At 43.8% G+C, this 20296-nt stretch overlaps 1 long non-coding RNA gene across 1 annotated transcript in view; it reads left to right on the top strand.

Annotated features, from left to right (window-relative positions):
* Positions 1-10429: 10429 nt before the first annotated feature.
* The window catches only part of LOC107322887, a 33184-nt gene continuing 23317 nt past the window's right edge, over positions 10430-20296 (top strand). Inside the window, exons 1-5 of the long non-coding RNA XR_004309418.1 lie at positions 10430-10596; positions 11472-11605; positions 15211-15296; positions 15579-15757; positions 18799-18981. This is a non-coding gene — a long non-coding RNA (uncharacterized LOC107322887). The remainder of the gene's footprint in view (positions 10597-11471; positions 11606-15210; positions 15297-15578; positions 15758-18798; positions 18982-20296) is intronic.

Raw genomic sequence — 20296 nt, 5'->3', positions numbered from 1 at the left:
CACACCTCGAGAGTCGCCAGCAAGACTCAATGCGGGCTGGGCCCGCTGGCTATGGGTAGGCACCCGGCCCACTGTGAGGTCACGGGGCCACTGTGACCCTGCGCTGCCATCACAGACTGCACAGATAGGTGGAGGTTTGCTGTCCGGTGGTTGTGGCGTTGATATTTGTGGCGTTTTCCAGCCAGAGTCCACCCAAGGGCTTTCACTGGGACATTTTCACTAACAGTGAGAATAAATGATCTATTGAAGCTAGAAATGTAACAGATTTGTGGATGTTGTTGCTCAGTGCTGTAGCTGTGATCGTGCTGGTATTTGGTAGCAGTGCTGGCAAAGCAAATGATATCCTGGTTCTTTCAGAATGAGGTTACCATACCCTAATTTATGTATGGTCATGATCAAATGCTATTAAAACTTCCGTAGTTGTAAATTCTTATATAATATATATATATAAATATTACTTTTGTCTTGTGTCTCAGTAGGCTCATGGGGTGAATTGCTGTGATGATTGAATTTAAGGCAATTTATGTTCTATTGAAAATGAAGTTAATATTCCAGCCACAGCTTTTTTGGAGAAGTCGACATTGCTGTTATAGGCTGAACTAACATCTTGTATAGTACAAGTCAGTGTTTCACATAGTGATGTATCTGTCCCAATAATCTCTAGTTGGCCAAGAACAAAAATACAAGCACATGTATATAAAATTCAGTCATCATTGAAAGCAATGATGGGAAACCTACTGCATCCCTTGGCAATCTGCTTCAATTGGTTAAAATAAATTCTCCTAACTCTTCTTCAGACCTTCATTCAGATAAGGTTGGAGTCATTTGAACCACCTGACTCATCACTTCTTTGCCTGGAAATGTTTTGCTGTTGCCAGCATTTCCAGCTGCTGCTCGGGTTGCTCTCATACTTAGTTTTAAACTTCACTGGGACGTCTCCTTCTCTGTGCAGCCTCTGGGGTTTTGTCCCGTTTGAAAAATCAGAGTATTTGATTGGACTCGCTAACAAAAAGCACATAAGATAAGCTCACAAAAGAAAACTGACTGCTTCTCAGTAACAGTCTGAAGGTAGAAAAATGCCAGCTAACCCTAAATGCTGCTGCACAAATGCATCTTGCTCAAAGTCTTGCTTGTGAATTTGATTTTTCATCTGTAAATAATCCACTGCTGTGGCACTGGCATTGATGCCCAGAGAATTTTAGAGGCCCCATTCCTGGTGGTGCCCAAGGCCAGGTTGGATGGGGCCCTGGGCATCCTGAGCTGGTTGGGGGGCACCCAGCCCACGGCTCATATTTGGAACTGATTGATCTTCAAGGTCCCTTCCAACCCAAGCCATTCAGTGATGCTGTGATCAGTCCCAGGACCCCAGGCTGAACCTCACAGATTTTCTGGTTGGTGGCTCCACCAAGGAGGCTGACCTGGTTGCTGACTGCTTGCGGCTTGCCCTCTGCATCACAGTACATTGAGTTACCCAGCTGATCTGCAAGCTCACTGTGTGAATTTCCTCTTCCTTTTCTTAGCTGGTCACATCTCTTCCCAAAGCATAGAGGGGAAGCAAATGACTGCTCCACAGCACAGAGTTCAGTCTGTTTAGTTACTCCTCTTATACCCACCATTACCAGTCTCTGTGTTGATCAGTGGACATGGCAACAACATCTCCTTCATTCTAAAGTTGAGTAAATTATGACCTGAAAGTCTGGATATATTGTTTAATAGCTAGGTTTTAAAATGCTATTTTTGTGTGGGTGAAGCAAACTGGTATTTCTTTTCCTTGAGCACTACAATTCTAGAGCTAGAATAATCCATCAGTAAAGTATTTAAACCCATGAATTATATTGTGACCAAAATTGGTAGTCACTGCTACTGCATCCACGTGAATTGCAGAACAGGAATACTTACATTAGCAGATGCAAGACCTGCCCAGTACAACATCTGCCAAAACATTAACAACGCTTTTATTTAACAATTTGGAACAAGGGATGCTCTGATGGGGTGTGCAGGCCAATGTGTGGGCTCTGCATAATGTGGCTCTGGTCTGATGTCCTCCCAAAGTGCCAGATGTGCTGCAGAGGCTCCACAGCCCTCAGCTGCTGAATGCTGAGGGGAGTGCTACCTGTGTTTGCAGTGTCCTGATGCCCACAAGATCCATGTGCCTAAATGCAGTTCTGGAGAGGGGCCAGGTGCTGGTTTTCAGCCTTCACATTCTCCTGTTGATGGGAATCAACAACAATAATGTTAGAGAATTCAGTGGAGATGCTGTAAATGAGTGAAGGAAGTCAACGTGGGATAAAGATTTAAGGAGAAGTTGCTCATTTCAGTGCAAATGACAGACTGCAGCATCTCTAGGATCATGCCATTCCAGGGTACAGTAAAGACTGATTCAGCAGAAGAACCCATGATGGATGATAATGAATGCTTCTTTGCATAAGATTTTCATTTGCTAGAGAGAAACATTTATTATTGGTGAGTGATTGTGCGGTCTTCGATTTTTCATCTGTTATTTCCTAATCCACTGACAGATGTTAACGATTCAAAGTCCAGCTTTTCATAATCAACTGAAAGATCCTTTTCAGAGATGACTGGCATTCGGACAGGGCGGACATTCTGATCTGACAGATTTGCTGGTAGTCTGGTTCAAACAGAAAAGCAGAAGAAAAAAAGAGAGGAGAGCAGGACTGGTGCAACCTGACAGCTCTTGGAAGTAACTCCAGCTTCTAAGTGACTTGGAGAACTGCTTTTCTTGGACCTTGGTGCCAATGCATGATACCTCTGCTTCTGTTGTTCCAGTCACCTCAGGCTGGCTGGTCCAGCAAAGATCAGCACAATTCTTGCAAGACCAGAGCTGAGCCAAGGCAGATTCTTGCTGCTTGAATGAGGGAATCTGACCTTACCTTTGTCTAAACCCATCTTTTTCAAAGAGACTTTGGTTGGTGCTCCAAAGCGACAGTGCTGCAGGTCAGGAATTGAGGGGGTGGACCTAAATGTAAAAAAACAACCTATCACCACTGAATCATAATCTTTAAATCAAACAAACAAAATGTGCTGAAGAATTTTTACGCTGTCTTTTGACTTTTAATCTTCTTACTCTCGTGTCATACTCTCACTTTCATGGCTTTAAGAGGTGCTCTTTCCTTTAGACCTTACATCCATTCCATAGCTTATCCCTATCAGTAGGCAGTATCTAATTTATACACTCTTAATTAACACTGTGTGGAGTTTCCTCTTTGGTTGTGGTAGGAGCTTGGCTCCTTCACATGCACAGTCAGCCAGTTCTGCTTGAATTGGGCTGCTGCTGGCAGATCTGCAGCCCTTAAATCCAGGTGTCTTCACTCTGGCCAAGACTCACTGGGTATGATGCTTTTCTTCCCCACCAGCGCTGGGTTCTTGAGCTTTGTCCAAAGATAGGCACTGTTAAAAAGAGAGAGTAGGAGGAGAAAGCGGTTCATTTCTGGCCTGCATACAGGCCACTCAGGAGCCCCTGTAGGTGTGAAATCTCAGAGCAGAGGGTTTGAGGTGGCTCTGGGCCACCAGATCCATGCCGGGATGGTAGGTATGTGTTGCGTTTTGGACCTACTGCGAATGGGAAAAGCTGGAGACCTGATGGCAAAGAAAAGAGTAAGATGAAGACCTCTGCCAAGGAACCCCAACAAGGGCAATGAGACAACAAAACACAAGGAAAGGGGCTTCTCCATCCCTTCACCAGTCTGGGATGCAGCATCCAACTCCAGCACATCTGAGATTTAAAATTTAAATCAATTTAAATGCCTTTAAACTAGAGGGGACAGTACGTGAATGGGGGCAAGATTAGTCACTCTGTTCTTGCCATCAGCAAAGGTCAGCTGGCCTCTGCTTGAGCAAAATGCCCCAGGAGCTTTGTGGTGCATGAGGAATATCTCAGCTCAAAGTTGTTCATGCTCTGGTTCATTGCCAGTGCCCAAACACTCTGGGCTGCCTGTGAAAAGGAACAAAGTAGGAGCTGGGGGGATTCTGGATCTGGGAGAGTGGAGGGTTAACGGTGGGACAGCATGCGTCCAAAACACAAAGCAAAGCAGTAAAGATATATCAGAAAAACAGTGGTGTTTTCATATCCATCCAAAGCTGTTGGGATTTTTATTTAGTTAGTTAGTTAGTAAGTTTGATGGGAAGGGGAAGGGGAGGAGGCTCCTGATACCTCTATTCAGATGACTAAAGAGCTCATGTTAACATTCACTTTTTAAAACACAGCAATGGCCTGTGTGTAAAATGAGCTTTGAAGTGCAGAGCTGACAAACCCCAAGGGAAAGCATGTCTTTTATTAACAACTGCTGGTACACTTCAGGAACCTTATTTTAATGGTTAGTGAAAACGTTTTCTGTGAGAGAAAAAAATGAATCGCCAGGCTGAGAAATCCATTGGAAGGGGCAGCAGGGTCTGGTGACAACTTGCCCTCATGCTTCCTTCTTCATCAGGGCTTGGAGAGGGAGGAGGACCAGCCTGTGATTGTAGCTGTTGAGTTGCAATAAAGAAGTCGTGGTATGATGCAGCTCCTTGTGTTGTAGGCTGGTGATGTGATAGATGTTCAGAGGAATATTTTCATAGAATCATAGAATCACCAAAGTTGGAAAAGACCTAAAAGATCATCCAGTCCAACCAGTCCAATTTTCTTTATGTCCTTAAGTGCAGAAGTGAACTAAGGCCCGAGGCTGCCTTTGGATTTTGGTGGCATGATTGGTTCTGGTTCTTCAAAAAAGACCTGGTTTCTTCTGGAAAATGTTGTAGCAAAGAAGCAACAATACTGTGTTATTTATGCCTATGTTTAGCTTTATTTGAAACATGTTTTTATGATGCAGCAAATAGACCCAAATAGGAGATGCAGACCTTGTCTTCCTAAGACGATCTCCTTAATTAACCATAGTTTCAGCTGTCAGGAGTCCTCGGACCAAACACTGAGGCTTCCATCCAAAACCCTGGACCTCCCACTAGCTAACTGCTTACCTTGCAGGTGTCTCAACTTTAAACTTCTTATTAGAGAGATTCTTGTATTAAGGTCACAGCAGAGTAAATGGCTTGTCTAAGGCTGCAGAATGAGGTCGGTATCAATGATGCGATTAGACACTTGCAGTTCTTGGCTTTGAGATTTGGGGATCAGAGAATGGCTGATAGAGAATGAAATACGAGCACTGTGAATTTTTTATGTTGCAGTTCAAGTATATTTGGGCTACATTCATCAAAGGAATAACCGGGAGAGAGATTTGTCATTTGTAGAATCTTAATGAATACACGGCACCGATATTCATTATTTATCTCCTTTCACATGTTAATTAATAGTTCTACTGGCCATTTACGATTTTCTCCTATATTTATAGAAAGACATTGCTTCAAAAGTATTTAATTGTGCTGCTGTTTGTTACCTTTTGTCAAACTCAGTATTAGGGAGGACTTCATTTTGCTCTAACTTTTAAGCATACAACCAAAGGAAGAAAATGCCATATTTCTTTTGTTCCTTTGAGTCATGTCATAAGTTTGTGGTTTTCCTTCCCCCAAATGCTTTTTATGATGCGGCTGACATAAATTAGCCAAGGAAACTGGTGTTTCCTTGGTAGGAACCACTAGGGGACACCACCAGACGACTCATGAAGCAAACAGGCACTGCTATAAGCAGCTGAAAAAGGGGTGGGAATGGGGGAAGTGCTGTTTCTTACCATCCTCTGGGGATGGATGGAGCTAATCCAGCATCTTATTGCCAGCCAGCAGATATGGGCTGGAAATGCTCAGCTGTTTGCAACACATCGTCATCCTTACATCTTGTAATGCCAGAATGCATCTGCCTGGAGGAGCAATTTGCTGCTGAGGTATGGAGAAGGTCTCTGAGCCTTTTCTGGCCACAGCAGTTTCAGCTAGTTCAGAACTTGCAGTTGTTGGAGATTGACCTGACTTTCTTCTGAGGGTTCCCAAAGCATTAGCAGGCTTGAATGAAGCGATTCAGAAGAGGGTCGGGGTGGTGATATCTGACTTGGTCATAGGCTGAGACTGCATTAGCCTGGGATCAAGCTGCAAGTGTTATATGAGAGCATGCTGGAACATGTGGAAGCAGAACACGGGCTAACCCAGGGACAATGTAAAAAACAAAAACATCTCTCCTTCATTGAGCTGTGGAGCCATGGGACAGGCTTCATGGGGATGTGCAGAGCTTCTGTTACAGACCTGGAGAAGCTCTGGGAGGTATACAGCAGATCTTCCCTGCAGGTTCTCCTTAAAGAAGTCATTTCAAGAGCCAGACAAGCTTTATAAACTATGAAATGACAGATTTAAAGGGAGAGTTACGATGTCAGCAGAGCAATTATGGCTGCAAGATAGCACCAATGTGAGCATTTACCCCATATGATGATGGTACCCAAAGCACCATCTATATAGGCATTTCTTCCCATTGTGAAAAACGGCAAACCACTCTCTGCACAGGGTTGGGGTTGCCCGACGAGAAGCGAGCACTGAGACTCTCTTAAGAAAGGTACTTTACTGCTATGGATAGGAATCAGTATTCTGCCTTGATGGAGGTGGATCCACCTCCATGGGTTCGTCCTGCTGCGGGATGTCCACCTCCATGGGCTCGACGCTGCTCTCTGGTGGATCGACATCCATCGGCTCAGGTTTGCTGCTGCTCCCCTGAAGCCGCGGCTTCTTTGGTGGAGGTGGATGGATCCTCCTCCATAAGGGACAACATGAAAGGTGGGAAGGGACTCACCTCCAGCACTGCGTGTGGGTTTGAGTGTCACAATGTAAGAAGGGTATAAAGCTGTGAGAGAGCATCCAGAGGAGGGCTGCAGAGGTGAGGGAGGGTCTGAGGGCTTCGGTGTGTTAGGGGCAGCTGAGGTCATTGTGTTTGCTGGGCTCAGAGCAGAGCAGGATGAGGGGAGGCCTCATGGTGACTGCAGGGAGTGGAGGGCAGCGCTGAGCTCTGCTGTCTGGGGATGGCAACATTGCTTGGGGGTACAGCACAGAGCTGTGTCAAGTGGGGGTCAGGGAAAGGGTCTGCCCCAGAGGGCAGTGGGCACAAGCCTGAGCTACCAGAGCTCAGGGTGTGGGTGCTGGGCTCGGTTATCCTATATAGATCCCCTCTGGCTTGGGTTGTTCAGTGATTCTGTGTAGAGATCAGGGCAAAAACTGCATTGATTGCTGAAGTTGTAACAGGATTTTTCTTTGTTTGGCTTTCTACTTCCCCATGTTATTCTCCGCATTGATATAGCTAAATGCTGAAAATGCAAGGTATTTCGGGGAATGGAAAAGCATATAGGAAAATGTTCCACTTATCTCCAAAATGAATTTTTAAGTGGTGCTGAGTTTGCTTTTGAAAACCTAATAGTGCACATACGGAAGTACCTGCCTGCTATGGGCTGTTTTTAGTGCTAGAGGCTTTTCCCATCACTGATAGGTCCGTGATGAGGCTGAGGATATTTCTACAAGTAATTTTAACCAAGTCCACCAATGAAGGTTTCTCTTTTTTTTTTTCTTTTTTTTTTTCACCAAGATGGTTAAAATACGAACATATCCACTGTGCTTTTAATTAACTTGCTGAAAAGCTACACATTGGAAACATGTTTTTCCTTATTAGGATGAAAATATTTAGGTGGACGTTTAGGTGCTCAGATTTCCACTGGGAAAATGCAAAGCGAGCCTTGGCGCAGTCCCTGCCTCGATGAGGTTCGAATGCATCGAGCATTTTGCTTTAACCGAGGCTTTTTTAATTGATCTTTACCGTGTGTTTGTCACCCCTGTGCTGTTGCTCACCGACCTCAGCTTGTGAGCCGGGCTGTGCTTTTCTGAGCCTCTTCCTGTCGTGTCCTTCCGTGAGCCGAGCAGCAGGGGGGGACAGAGCCTTGCACACTGACACCGAGGAATGATAACCCTCCAAAGCTCCTTCCAGGAGAGGTGCTGGGGAACATCAAGTGCCAAATGCACCCCTGGGTGCCCCAAGGGGATCCACTCCTCCTGTCTGAGTCCCTGCATAAAACCTCCATCACTTCATCCAGGACAAGATGCCTGTGTTTAAAGAAATAAGAACTAGAAAGCAACAACCACCTGCCTTTAAAACAACTGAGAGAACTGTAGGTTTGCTTGGTAAAGGAGAAGACTGAGTCTGTGTTGCAGACTTAGTTTCAAAGCTGATCAGTCTTCTCTTTCTTTCTCTACAAACAAAATGCTGTGTAATAATTGTTGTTTGTGTATAGGAGGATAAGTTTTCTCTCCAGTTCTGATCAGGTTCACTAAAAACTGGAATGCAGCAGATGCCCAGGTATTGAAGTTAATACTACTTGTCCAGGAGAAAAAACCACAGCTTTTGGCATTGAAAAGTAGGGGAAAAGCAAATTTGATGAGTATTTGGCTTTGTCAGTAGCTTGCTATGCATGACTGGAAGCTGAAAGGAAAACAAATATAATTATTTGTGTGAGATTGAATTTCATTTCCAACTGAAAATACAAAATCTGTCACCTGCACATGCACTGTAAGCTGTAGCTGTGGGACGCAGGATGCTGCAGCAGCAATGCTGGTGGGTACCCGAACCAATGTGACACACTGCCACCTGTGTCCCCTAAAATGAAGGTCACCCATGTGGCAGCACTTGGCTCCCTCCCCAGAAGTGTAGAGAGGGGAAAAATGGGTCCCTATGCGTTTTGCACCTCAGGCAGCAAGCCTGCATTTGGCTGCTTGGCCAAGCCTGCTGGAGCAAAATCTCTAAGACCTTAAGATGTATGAATAACATTTGGCTTGAGTCCATTTCCTCAGTGCTGGACAGCTTGCTGCTGAATGAAGTTTTTTTTGACTCAGTTCCTCAGAGTCAGACCCTTGCCCAGATCCAGCTGTCCCTGGTAATTAAATTTTAATGCCTCAAGCTGGGAGTTTGCATTGGTGTTTTAAAAGAGGCTGTGAGCAGTCTGCTGTGGTCACCTGCAGGCTTTGAAGCTCTCATCTGCTGACAAGGGGAAGGTCCCACCTCCTCAGTCCCAGCTGAGCTGTTGTGAGGGTTCTCTAGCTCTAAAAGGAGAAGTAAGGGGATTCCTCTTGTGCAGGCAGGAGGGGCTAGAAAACTAATGAGGGTTTATTCTGGTGAAAAATGTGGGGCTGAGGAATGCAGTAAGTTTTCTTGAGATGGTCGTGAAGCAGTGAATCTCTGCCCTTGATATATGGGGCTGTTTCGGAGGATGAAGAGGAGATGCCCTCTTTCCCAGCACGGCCTCTGAGCAGAGCTCTCACATGCAAGCAGCTCTTGCAGCAAGCTCCGTGAGTGCAGCGTGAGCTATAAATAGGCTTTCTGCCACTTTGAGTCAAACGGTTCTTCCTCACATTGTGTTTTGATGATGGATTTAATTAGACTTTAGAGAGGTGGTAGTTGCTTGGGCTCTGCTTGTGTTGTGTTTTGGGAGCCTCATGCTTGTGGTGGCTCTGCCCATGGCATTACTTGGCCACATGAAGGCACCTGTGCTGCCTGCTTTGTGGCAGCTGCTGATGCCCTCCAGCATGTGTCAGGAGGGGGCCCAGGGCCACCACAGCCCATTTGGGCAGCACATGGAACTGGAGCAGCACCAAGGCCAAGGGGAGCCATGGGGGGGCTCATGGATCCCCTCTGCTTTATGAGCACAGAGGGAGAGTTAGAGGGAGGTGCCTAGAAACCAACCACGCTGATCAGTGAGACTCTTCTCCTCCTCCTTAAACTGTTGCATTGTAATTACTGTGCAAACAGAAGGCCTGAGTAATTTTTCTGTGATTTTGTGGGTGTAAATTTAACAAGTCATTCCCATACGACTTCACTGGGAGGGAAGGCTTTTTCCTTTAAGTTTTTCTCCTTAACTGAGTGCTCTCAGTTTCTGTATGGGTGAAGTATCGATAGTTAACAACCTGAGTAAGAAACAGCTCTGAATAGAGATGACTAGCAGGGGCTGGCACTGCTGCCAGGCAAACTCTGTTTGCTGTAAGGATGTGAGAGCAACAGCAAATGTTTTCACAGATGCAGGCTGTGACCCAGCTCAAAGCACAAGCTCAGGGATGCCAAGTAGGTCTTGCAAGGCTTCTGAGAACCTTCTTGTCCCTGCCCAAACCATTGTGGCTAATGAGATCCAAAGGGACACTAACAATCAAATCCTGTATTTAAGTGCTGGGGTTCATATGAGGACCTGAGGGATGGCAGCACTGCGGTTTGCTTCTCCAGGGCTCTAGTAGCCAGAGTTTATTGACCTGGAGCACTGGTCTCTTTCTCATAAGCTGGGAGAGAATAAGTTATGATGGAAAGGTATCTTTGGGATTATTATTTCTGGCTTTAGCATATTGCATAAAAAATCATGAATCCCAAGTCACGCTCATGTGTTGTTAGAGAAGTTTCCATGGAATTCAATGAGATTCCCTCTTAGTTCATCACAATACTCTGATTTTTTCTGTTCAGCATTAAGCACAGCAACAAATCAGAGCAGATGTGGCTCAATGAAGCCACCCCACAGCTCAGGATGAGTGAGGTGGTTACAGACAGCTTTGAATATGTGTATGCTTGTGTGTCTGTTTGCAATATAGCCGAACAAACCTCCACTGCTGTTTGTGCTGCAGAACAGATGACTTGGAAAAGGCTCTTGAGTAAGTTATAAATTGTTTCCTGTCACGGTGCTGTCATCTTGTTCTGCTGCTCCACTCCTTCCTATTGCATTTGTTTCCTTCCTCCTTACCTTTCCCTATATTAAAGCAAAGCTGAAAGTACCTGTGCTGGAGGGACCTATTGCTTTGCTCATGGAGTTGTTATTAAATCCCCCAAGTTTGGGCTGCCTGTTCTAACAAATAAACCAGAGCCCATTGCTGAGCAGCTGATTTTCTGCTGGTTGACTGAAGATGCTGTCTGAAGCAGTTTCTTCTTTTCTGTTTGTCATTTGTTTCCTGCATATACGTTCTTTGGCATGACATGTCCTGCTGAGTGTTAAGACTGCCATAGACCTACCTCCACTGCCACAGTGGATGTTTTGTTCCAAGACCCATGTTATCCAAAATCAGGCTGGCTTGTCATTCTGAGGTCCCTCTGGAAAGCAGGTGGTGCATGGTTGTGCCCACCAAGACCCAGGTGTCCCCTGGATTGTCTCAGTGTCCTTGATCAACTTTAATTTATTTGCTTTACTTGAACAAAGTCATTGTTGTCCCGACTTCTTTTTAATAGTTCATCAAGCTTTAAGCATTTTTAGTTTGAGCTTTAAATACATCTATCTGCCCTTTTATAAATAAAACCCAACAAATATGAAAGCAACCTCTTATCAGCTTCCATTTAATAGATGTGCATTTTTCAAAGGGAGAATTACATTAAACTTTTACTGATGAGCTTCATAGACAGGACGTGGCCAAGAAATTTGCCTGGCTTAAGTCCTGCTTGTGTTGCTTGTCCCGCCTGTGAACTGAGTAGAGAAATAGGATGAGATGGTAAAGTGAGAAATGTTCCTCATACTGTTACATGCTGCTGTTATTTTCAGAGTTCTGGGACTTCACCCTGACATGTTCTGGATTTGAACGTCCCCAAGTCTGGAGGCCGCCTGCTGCCTGGTGTGGGCTTATCTCTGCAGGAGGCGAGCTGAAGTGCTCCGTACCATTGCCATGCCTTTTAAATGTAAGTGCAGAGCTCTCTTGTTCAGTGCCTTGGAAAATAACTGATGACAAAAGAGATTGGGTGTTTGGATAAGATAAGAATTAAATTGAAAATTTGTCCTGAAACAACAATGCTCTTGAACTGTTCAGGAGATGCAAAAAGTTGGGCTTGTTTTTAAAACAGTTTTTCTTTTAGTTTTCTTCATCTCCTGAAATTGTCTGTGCTGACGTTGGACACGAACACTAAAGCAATCAACAGCTCCAAACAGCACGGGGTGACAGTAAATTTGCCTCAGTAAGACTCCATCGTGGCAAACTTCCCTGTCTCTGTTTTGTCACGGCAAAACACCGCAGGAGGTGTGAGCACCACATGTGGCTGAAAGCCTTTGGAGATACTGCTATAATTTGTGAAGCAAGGCCTGACCCCCCAAGGCTGCTAATTTCCAAGAAGGACTCAAGCTGAAATGTTCATACTGTCCCGGCTTCTAAAGGCACTGAAATGTGCGCTCAGCTTTAAGAACATGCTTCCATTTACTTGAATGAGCAAAGTCAGTATAATTAACCATGTGCAAGTGTACGCCTGAAGAGGAATTACATGCTTCAGTCCTAGATCTATATCTTTGAGCCTCCTTGCTTGGATGAATTGCAATTTATTCCTCTTGGACTGAGGCCTTGTGCCTTCCTCCTTGGAGACAATTCCCATAGTTCCTGTATAATTAGATTAGCTCTGCCTAGGCCTACCTACAACGGGCAGAATAAATTGTTTCTAACCTCCCCAGACCCCACTGAAAATGATACCTGTGGTCCCTCCGCATGGAAGCTTGTACTCAGAGAGATCACAGCGACAGAAAACAGCCTTTTTAAAATGAGGAGTTGTATAGTGGTAACAGCAGGACCAGTGAAGCTTAAGAGAAGAAGATGCATTAAATGAAATGGGTCCCTGTGAATTACCTGTATTGCCTGGGGCTCAAACTGGTATGCTTTGCATGGAGACAAGCTGCTGGGATTCAGAGGGTGCTTTGCTCCAGCTCTTCTCATTTTGCAGTGAGTCTTTGGAATTCAGATTTTTTCCATTTTGCTTTCATTGTCTAAATCCACTGAACTAAAGTCCAGAAAATGGGATGTTCATCGGGATGTTGGGGTAGATACTGAGATGGTTGGCTCTTTGTTGCCTCTTGCTATTTATTTAGAAGAAATGGGAAGGAATGATGCATTTTCTGACAAGCCTGCCAGAAAATATACCCAGTAGGCACAAGCTGAGCAGCACAGGGCAATATGTGACAGTCCTAAATGTTGGTAAACAATTCACAGTTACCACATGATCAGAATGAGGTAGAAATTTAGTCTAGCACCAAATCAGGGTGTAAAAGGTAGGACATCAGTTGCAATATGCTAGTTAGTAATCAGGTACAAGTAAATGCATCTTGCTCAGGTTGTATTTCTAGTTAGCATACGGTGTGAAAATTAAAGAATTAGCATATTTGTGGCAAATAAAACATTATGCTTTCACGCAAGTGACTGTCCTTATTTAACGTCCTGCTTTTTATTTAGGGTAGCTGCAGAGACACATCCTATACGTGCTCAGTGGAGCCAGTTGAATTATATATTTAGAGTAATTCATCAGATAAATTCATGTCCATGAATAATCTGCATTCAGATCACGACCTTTACCAAGCTGTGCATTTTCCAGGGCTCCAAGCTTTCAGCTGATGCTGAGTAGAGACAAGAGGAGCACAGAGGCATGTTTCATAATCTCCCTTGCTCCGGGAACAGTCTCATTTTAGGAGCAAGGCAGGAAAGCCTCAGACCCAGAGGATGCTCCAGGGAATGTTCTCAAATGGAAAGAGATATTTTTTTTTTTGAGCACTGGGAAAAGTTGGATGGGAGGCAGCTGCTCCCAGCACTGCTGTTGCCCCTTATCCCTAAGCCTGGGCTGCCGAGGAGCCACTGTGCGAATGATGGATAGTTCTAGAGCGGTTACATTTTGTCTCTCAGTTGCTGGACTCTGGGAAATGAGGCAGGGCAGTGTATCCAGCTGATGTAGGTCCACATATGTTCATTCTCCAAAACAGCTGGTTGCTTACCCTGGCACTAACCTGACGGGAAAACACTACAGCAGCAGCTCACTGCTGATGGCAGCTCTTGCTGTGAGAGCTGAACTCATTTTGCACACCTTAGCGTGCGAGAGAGAAGAAGATACAATTAAAATAGTGTGTCAGGCAGCATGGACAGAGCATAGAGGAATGCAGATGAGAGCTGCAAGCTGTTGTAAGCCTTGTAGGTTTTACTCCTGGTGCCAAAAATGAATAGGAAATAAAATAGCTGGAAAGCAACAGGGCTGTGTTGTTTCAGGAACAAGAATCAAGTCAGAGATTTCCATGCAGTAAATGTTGCTAAGTGCCCTTGGCCATAACAAGCAGGAGATTTGAATCACCTTTCAGATACAGGTTTAAATAACTTTGTATTAGGAATGTAATAATGTAGCAGCTTGTGCCATGTTTCTCTAACAGCTATGAAGAAGTTCGGACCTTTGTCTCTTAATACTTGGTAAATTTGGTCCTGGTGGTTTTAAAAGTGCATTTTTAGTATTTTAGTATCATTCACTTTCAGTAGTTTCACAGAGTTTTGTGCTGTTGTTGTGTAGAAATATTTTACTAATGCTGCAGCGTTCTTCGTCTGCTAATTGTCTTTAAAGCTGTAAGGTAAAGTTTAGTCTAACTCACTGCTACTGGGGCAGGCTGCTTCTCCTCAGGTCCTCAGGCTCATGTGGGTGAGGGAGAACTGGTCCTGGAGCTGCTGAATTATTTGGCAGGGGTCACAGTGTGTTCAGCTCAGGGGCATTCAGTGCTATGATAAACTAGGGCTTGGTGGAAGTGCTCATCCTGTGGGACTGGCAAGACAGCTTGGTCATGGGATTGGATCAGATATAAGCTCTTGTTAAGACTTTGCCGTTCCTCCTTTGGATGAAAGCAGTGCCTCAGTTTCTCTGTCTGTAAAATGGGGTACTACTAATCTCACTGTATCAATTTCCAGAGTGTATATGAGAAGCTCAAAGCAAAAGATGTTGTTCTGTAGGAAATGTGTATGAAGGAAAATTGAGATGGCTACAAAGCACACTGTATACAGTGAGGTTTATTTGCTGTTTCGGCTTGTTCTTTCATCAGGCCATTGAACAATAGCCAAAGAATGGAGCAGATCATTTATTTTTGTACAGGATATTAATGTCCCCGTGTCTTTGAAGCCAATTAACTGGCAGCAGGTTTGTGGCAAAGAACAGAACAGTGCTGGTTTCTTCCTGTCGGAGCTTTTATGACCGTTGCAAAAGCGTGACTGAATGAGGCTTTCATTACTTCATTTATTTTTTATTTATTTTAGGCTGCTGAAGAATTAATGTGAATAATTTTCCCATTTTACCATCTGTTTTAGATTCTATCTCAAAGGGTTCCCAATGAGCACGGCACGTAAAATCACTTAAAAATGATCCTCTCCACATTTCCTGCACTCAGCAGTCTGCTAATGTGGCCAATAGATCTAGGTGATGGGACTGCATGATTTAGAGAGGATCATTAAGGTTATGATGAGCTGTGCAACTGTCTTGTTTATCCACAGTTCGCTGTTTCATTGCAGCGCCCCTTGTCACAAAAAGAATTTAACCATTTACAGAGCAGTGCCAGGAACATCCATCCGGGTGACTCTTCCACCTTGAATTCAAGGTGAGTTGCTCTACTGATTTCCATCTTATTTCCCTCATGGTTTGGGTTGGAAATGGTGAGGAGCTCTGATGAGCTCCATGTAACTGATATGAGGTTAAGTGGCATTTCCACTGACTTTCAAAGGGTTATGTGCAAACAGTCCTGGCTGTCTTTCTCTGTAGTCTCTTGGATCCAAGGGTTTTGGCTTTCAATCTTCGCCTTGCACTCTGCCAAAACCTCTAGTCAGTGTTTGTGCTTTGGTGGCGCTCAGTGTGATGGATAAATTCTCACTTACCCTTCTAGGAGGAGGTGAAGAGGAAAGCTGAAGTCTTTAATCTGCCTGTGAACAAAAACAGCTTGTGGCGGATGTGAATGGCTGAGTAGCGATATGCAAGCTACCCTGAAAGTACACAGAATGGTCAGCTTTGGCACAGCAGCGCCGTACTGGCTGAAGGATGATTCACATATCTGAAAAATAAAAGGTACGTATCTTAATTTCCTTTCTTTTCTGCAAGTTTCAGGAGTGGAGGATCCCTGTGACCCCGCCAGCAGCGATGTGTGCAGTTAGATCTATTGCTGTGGGTACAGTGTGATCGTAATGAGGTGATGTGGCACTGGGACTGCACCTTACTCATCTCCTGGCACTGTGAAAGTGGGAGAAGATGGATGTGCTGTTCCCTTGCCTCTTCCCTCCATGTTTTGTTTGCTGTTCAGAAGACATATGGGCAGCCATGTACACAAATACACACAGATCTCTCCCTGAAGAATGATGTCACGGCAGAGTTTTTTGAATGCAGAGTAAAATATGATAATGGCACGATTTCCTTCCTTCAAGCAAGAAAATGGTTGAGCAGATCTTCTGTTCTTATGAAAAGCCTGTGTGTCTATTACTTTCCTGGGAATTGGATATTTTTTATTTTCTTGAAATGGGCTGCTTTTCTCACTTTAAGAAAAATCGTATTTTGACTGGCACACCATTTTTACCATGTTTTGTAATAGAATGCATAAGGAACTCTGAATGTTTTCACTTTTGATTTTATATATAGAAGGTCTTAGATTGCATTTTGAATTACTGCTGTCACTTAAATTAAAAGCAAACAAACAAACAAGAAAACCTCACAACCAACCACCCAAGCAAATAAAAAAGCCCTGCAAGCTTTTTATTTCTATAAACATTTCTATTTACTTGCCCTTTCTTTAGTGCACCTGCAGGGCATTCTCCTCACCCTGACAATCCAGAAGGTAATAGGAGTGTATGTAGCTGTATATAGAAAAACCACATCACCCAGCATTCAGTCACACTCTCCCATCATAGTTTGCAAACCATATTCTGATGGCTGGTTGGTTAATGCTGACATAAATTTGCCACAAAAACCTGATGCAATCCCTCCATGTTATACAGGGTCTGTCCGTGGACTTACTGAACTGGGATATTTAAAGTACAGAAACAAAGAGGCCAAGATGAGAGTCTAGTTGGAAGCCCAGGCAACCCATGTTAGGTAGCAGAGTGGCAGCAGCCAGCCAGGTGTTGGCAGTGGGGTTGGCTGTGGCTGTAACACATGGCCATGGGGGCACTGGAGTGAGGCCTTTCATTTCACATTAGGATTCTTCTAGTATTTGTTAGATAGAACAATATTAACCTTTTGAATTTATTTAGAAACTCATTAGTGCTTTTTCTATAGTCCATTCTTTTTCTGATTAGCTCTCCTCATTACAATTCAAATTTCTTTCTGCTACATTTACCACATTGTCCTGCTTTCTCTCATCTCTATTGTTGCTTGGCTTAATTTATTAAAGCAATGAAAAAGACAGGGAGGATGGCTGATATAGCACCATTCCTAGGCCTCTGTGCTCTGGGAGGAGGAGAAGAGATGAGACCCCCTTGCACTTGTCATGCCCAAGCTGGGGGTCCCTTCTCACACATGGGATGCAGTCTGGTCCTGTGTCATCATTTCATTCGCTTCCCAATCTAAGTTTTTTTTAATGGAATTCACTCTGAAAGTTGAATGTCTACACCAGAACTATGCACAGTGAACGCCTCAGAACGTCTGGCAACCTGTTTTTAAGGTTATTTTGAAAACTAGCTGTGTATCTTTAATAGCTTTTTTTTCCTTCTTCTTTTTTCTTTTTATTGAGTTGTTCTTTTTCTCATTATCAAGATGCAAGTCTGGAAGCTTCTGTAATTGCTCCTGAGTTGGTAGAACTCCAGTGAATTATAAATTGACATTTTTGGTCAATTAGAAGAGACCTGAGCTGATCCCTGTGCTGAGGGGAAGGTGATGGGCAGATGCTAAACTTCACGTCTACGTTTAAATTTTTGACTGCTTTGCAAAATCTTTTCTGTTAGGAATGGATGTGTTTAGTCTTTTTTTTTGTCCCTTAGCGTGGTGTTTGTTTCTCGAGAGTGATGCCGATACATCCCGTGTGCTCATGATTAAAGGTGCAATATGCTTTTGACAGGAGGTGATTAAACGTAGTTGGATGATTGAAACCATCCCAATTCTTGCGGCTTTCTGATGGTTGGTGCGTTTGAGCATCTCACAAAGGTGAATGAATGTGTTTTCACAGCAGCTATCATCAAACAAGGAAGTGGCAAAGTGTGTTCTGTGAGGCACAAGGGAGCTAACTCACTCAGCAGAGGTTAGAGAGAGAGATTTTGGCAGAGGTACAAAGAGAAGCTAAATTTCTGAATTTCTAATCCAGTGCCTTAATCATAAAATCATCTTTTCTCTGCATTTTTTTTTCCTGCCTGTGGTAATTATAGTTTTGGCTGGTTTTGTGTCCTTTATAAAAACCTGTCTTTCACACATCTTGTGAAACTGAAAAAAAAAGGAAGAAGATAAAACAATTGTAATTTTCCAAGTGTATAATTTTGGACTCCAGCAGAGGCCTAAAACAAGTAAGGTAATTATTCCACTCAGCTCAGCGCCGTTTGGAGAATTCGACTATTTTACGAGTTATAGTTTTAAAGTAAGGCCCATGAACTAGAAAAAGTTCAGCGAGCAACGTATGAAATAAGTGCTTGTAAGTATCAGCTGCAAGAGAAGAGATGCTGGCTGTAAGTCTTTGGCATGAAGGTGATTGGAGGAAGATGAGAAGATCATTCACATGAAGGAGAGGAAGGAGAAGAAGAAAGATGTGATGATTTAGGGTATGGGGAGGTTGCCAAGGCATACTTTCTGGGCTGCGAACATTCCTGGTACAAGCTAAAGAAATAGACTTTCCCCAAGGATGAATTTGGCTTTGGGCAGTTGCAGGAGGTTGGGCAGGGGAGGCTGCCAAGAGGCGGTGGGGCCAGTGTCAGTGGAGTTGTTAAAGTCTAGACTAGACGTGCGTTTGTTAGTGATGGTTAATTAACTTGTTCCTGGCAATCAGCCACCAGGGCAGGAGGTGGACTTGATTTGCAAGTCTTGATTGCCAGGAAAGTCACCCGTTATTGCCTGAGAACTTCTGGCTTTCCGCTTTTCGCCTCAGTCCTGTGTTCCCTGTAAATCTTTGTATGATTTTTTTTCTCTCTCCACAGGAGCTTCACCTCAAATAGAACCATTTTTTGTGCTTATTGTTATCAGTGTGATTAAACCTCCCGCCCCTGTCTGAGGCTGCAGACTGGTGAACATCAGCCATTCTCAGAGACAGCAGAGCCAGAATTACCTGTGGCTGCTGAGGGGATCTGGGACAGTCTGGCTAAGGAGAGTGCAGTATGCTTGTAAGTGGGCTACAGGACATCTTCATTGTATTTCTTCTCAGTAGTTTCCAGGTGCTAACAGCCCTATTCCCAGGCAGTCCTACACTCTAGTTCACTTTGGAAGTTTGTTTCTCTCATTGTTTGTGTTCCTAGAGGCAGGAATCCAATGGAAGTTGCCATGAGTTTCCACTTGACCAGCATTGGATTGTTGTTTACTTTTAACCAAAGCAAATCAGGAAGAAGAAAGCAATAACCTTAATTGAATTTTACTACTTCCTTTACACAGAAACAAAAGGCAAGGCTGAGAATGCTTCTAGCACGATGTTTACTGTAGGAGGAAAGTCTCAGATAATGGGCCAGGCTGTGGCACAGACATGGAGAAGTCCTGGGGGTCTCAATGCTGTGATATTGCAGGAAGAGGTTGCTGGATCCGTGGTGAAGTTGTTGGGCTTGGGGTGTTTGAGGGGAGGATGGTGTGTTTTGCTGGGGGACAATCCCTTGTCAAAAGAGGGAGAGGTGACAAATCTGTGAGACGGGAGCAGTTGCAGATGTAGGAAGAGACTTAGGGGAGTGGATTGCTGCTGAACCGGAGAGGAATAAAAGCAGGAGAATGACATTAGCATATAATTTCTGGCAGTTGTTTCAGCACATAATAACTTCAATTTAAAAGCTTCTAATTTCCCTCACTTTGGTGCCTTATTAAGCCTCCAACCTATATTTAATGGTGGGAATATCACTTTTTGCTTCCCTAATTGTATGCGTGCAATTGATCTATGTAACCTGCTGTATCTATGCTGGGATTTCTGAAGCATGTGAGGACACCCTGCGCCCTGGGATATGCAAAATTAACTCAGGCCCTCTCTTGCTTATGTTGTTTTATTCCTTTTCTTCCTTTTGTTGAAAGCACAGTAACAAATGAGTAAGTAATACTGGTTGTGTTGCATCTTACATATACGTAATGATTCCAGAGGTGTTTCCAGCTGCATGGCAGGTTTCTAACTGTGTGTAAATGTGTGTTTCACATTAATATATATGTTTAACTATATAAATATATATATAAAAAAGCACGTATTTCATATTTTTATGGAACAAATTGTTTTAGCAATGACAAAGCTTGGGAAAATGCATCCTTTGGCAAGTTTTATTTGACTCCAGAGATTAGTCATGTTTTGCATAGGTTGGGCATTTCTATCCTCGCTGATCAATTAAGTGCCAACTTCTGCATTCATTTTCCTGTCTAGTTGTGCTGTTGATCTTTCCCAAGATACATATTTCTTTTCTGATTTGACTCACCCAGCTTCCTGAGAGAAAGTGCAGCTTATTCAAACTTTTCTAA

This window comes from Coturnix japonica, chromosome 20 (genome assembly GCF_001577835.2).
Source record: "Coturnix japonica isolate 7356 chromosome 20, Coturnix japonica 2.1, whole genome shotgun sequence".
In the NCBI taxonomy this organism is placed as follows: Eukaryota; Metazoa; Chordata; class Aves; order Galliformes; family Phasianidae; genus Coturnix; species Coturnix japonica.
The sequence above is the reverse complement of the archived record's forward strand: the minus strand, read 5'-3'. Positions and strand labels throughout refer to the sequence as shown.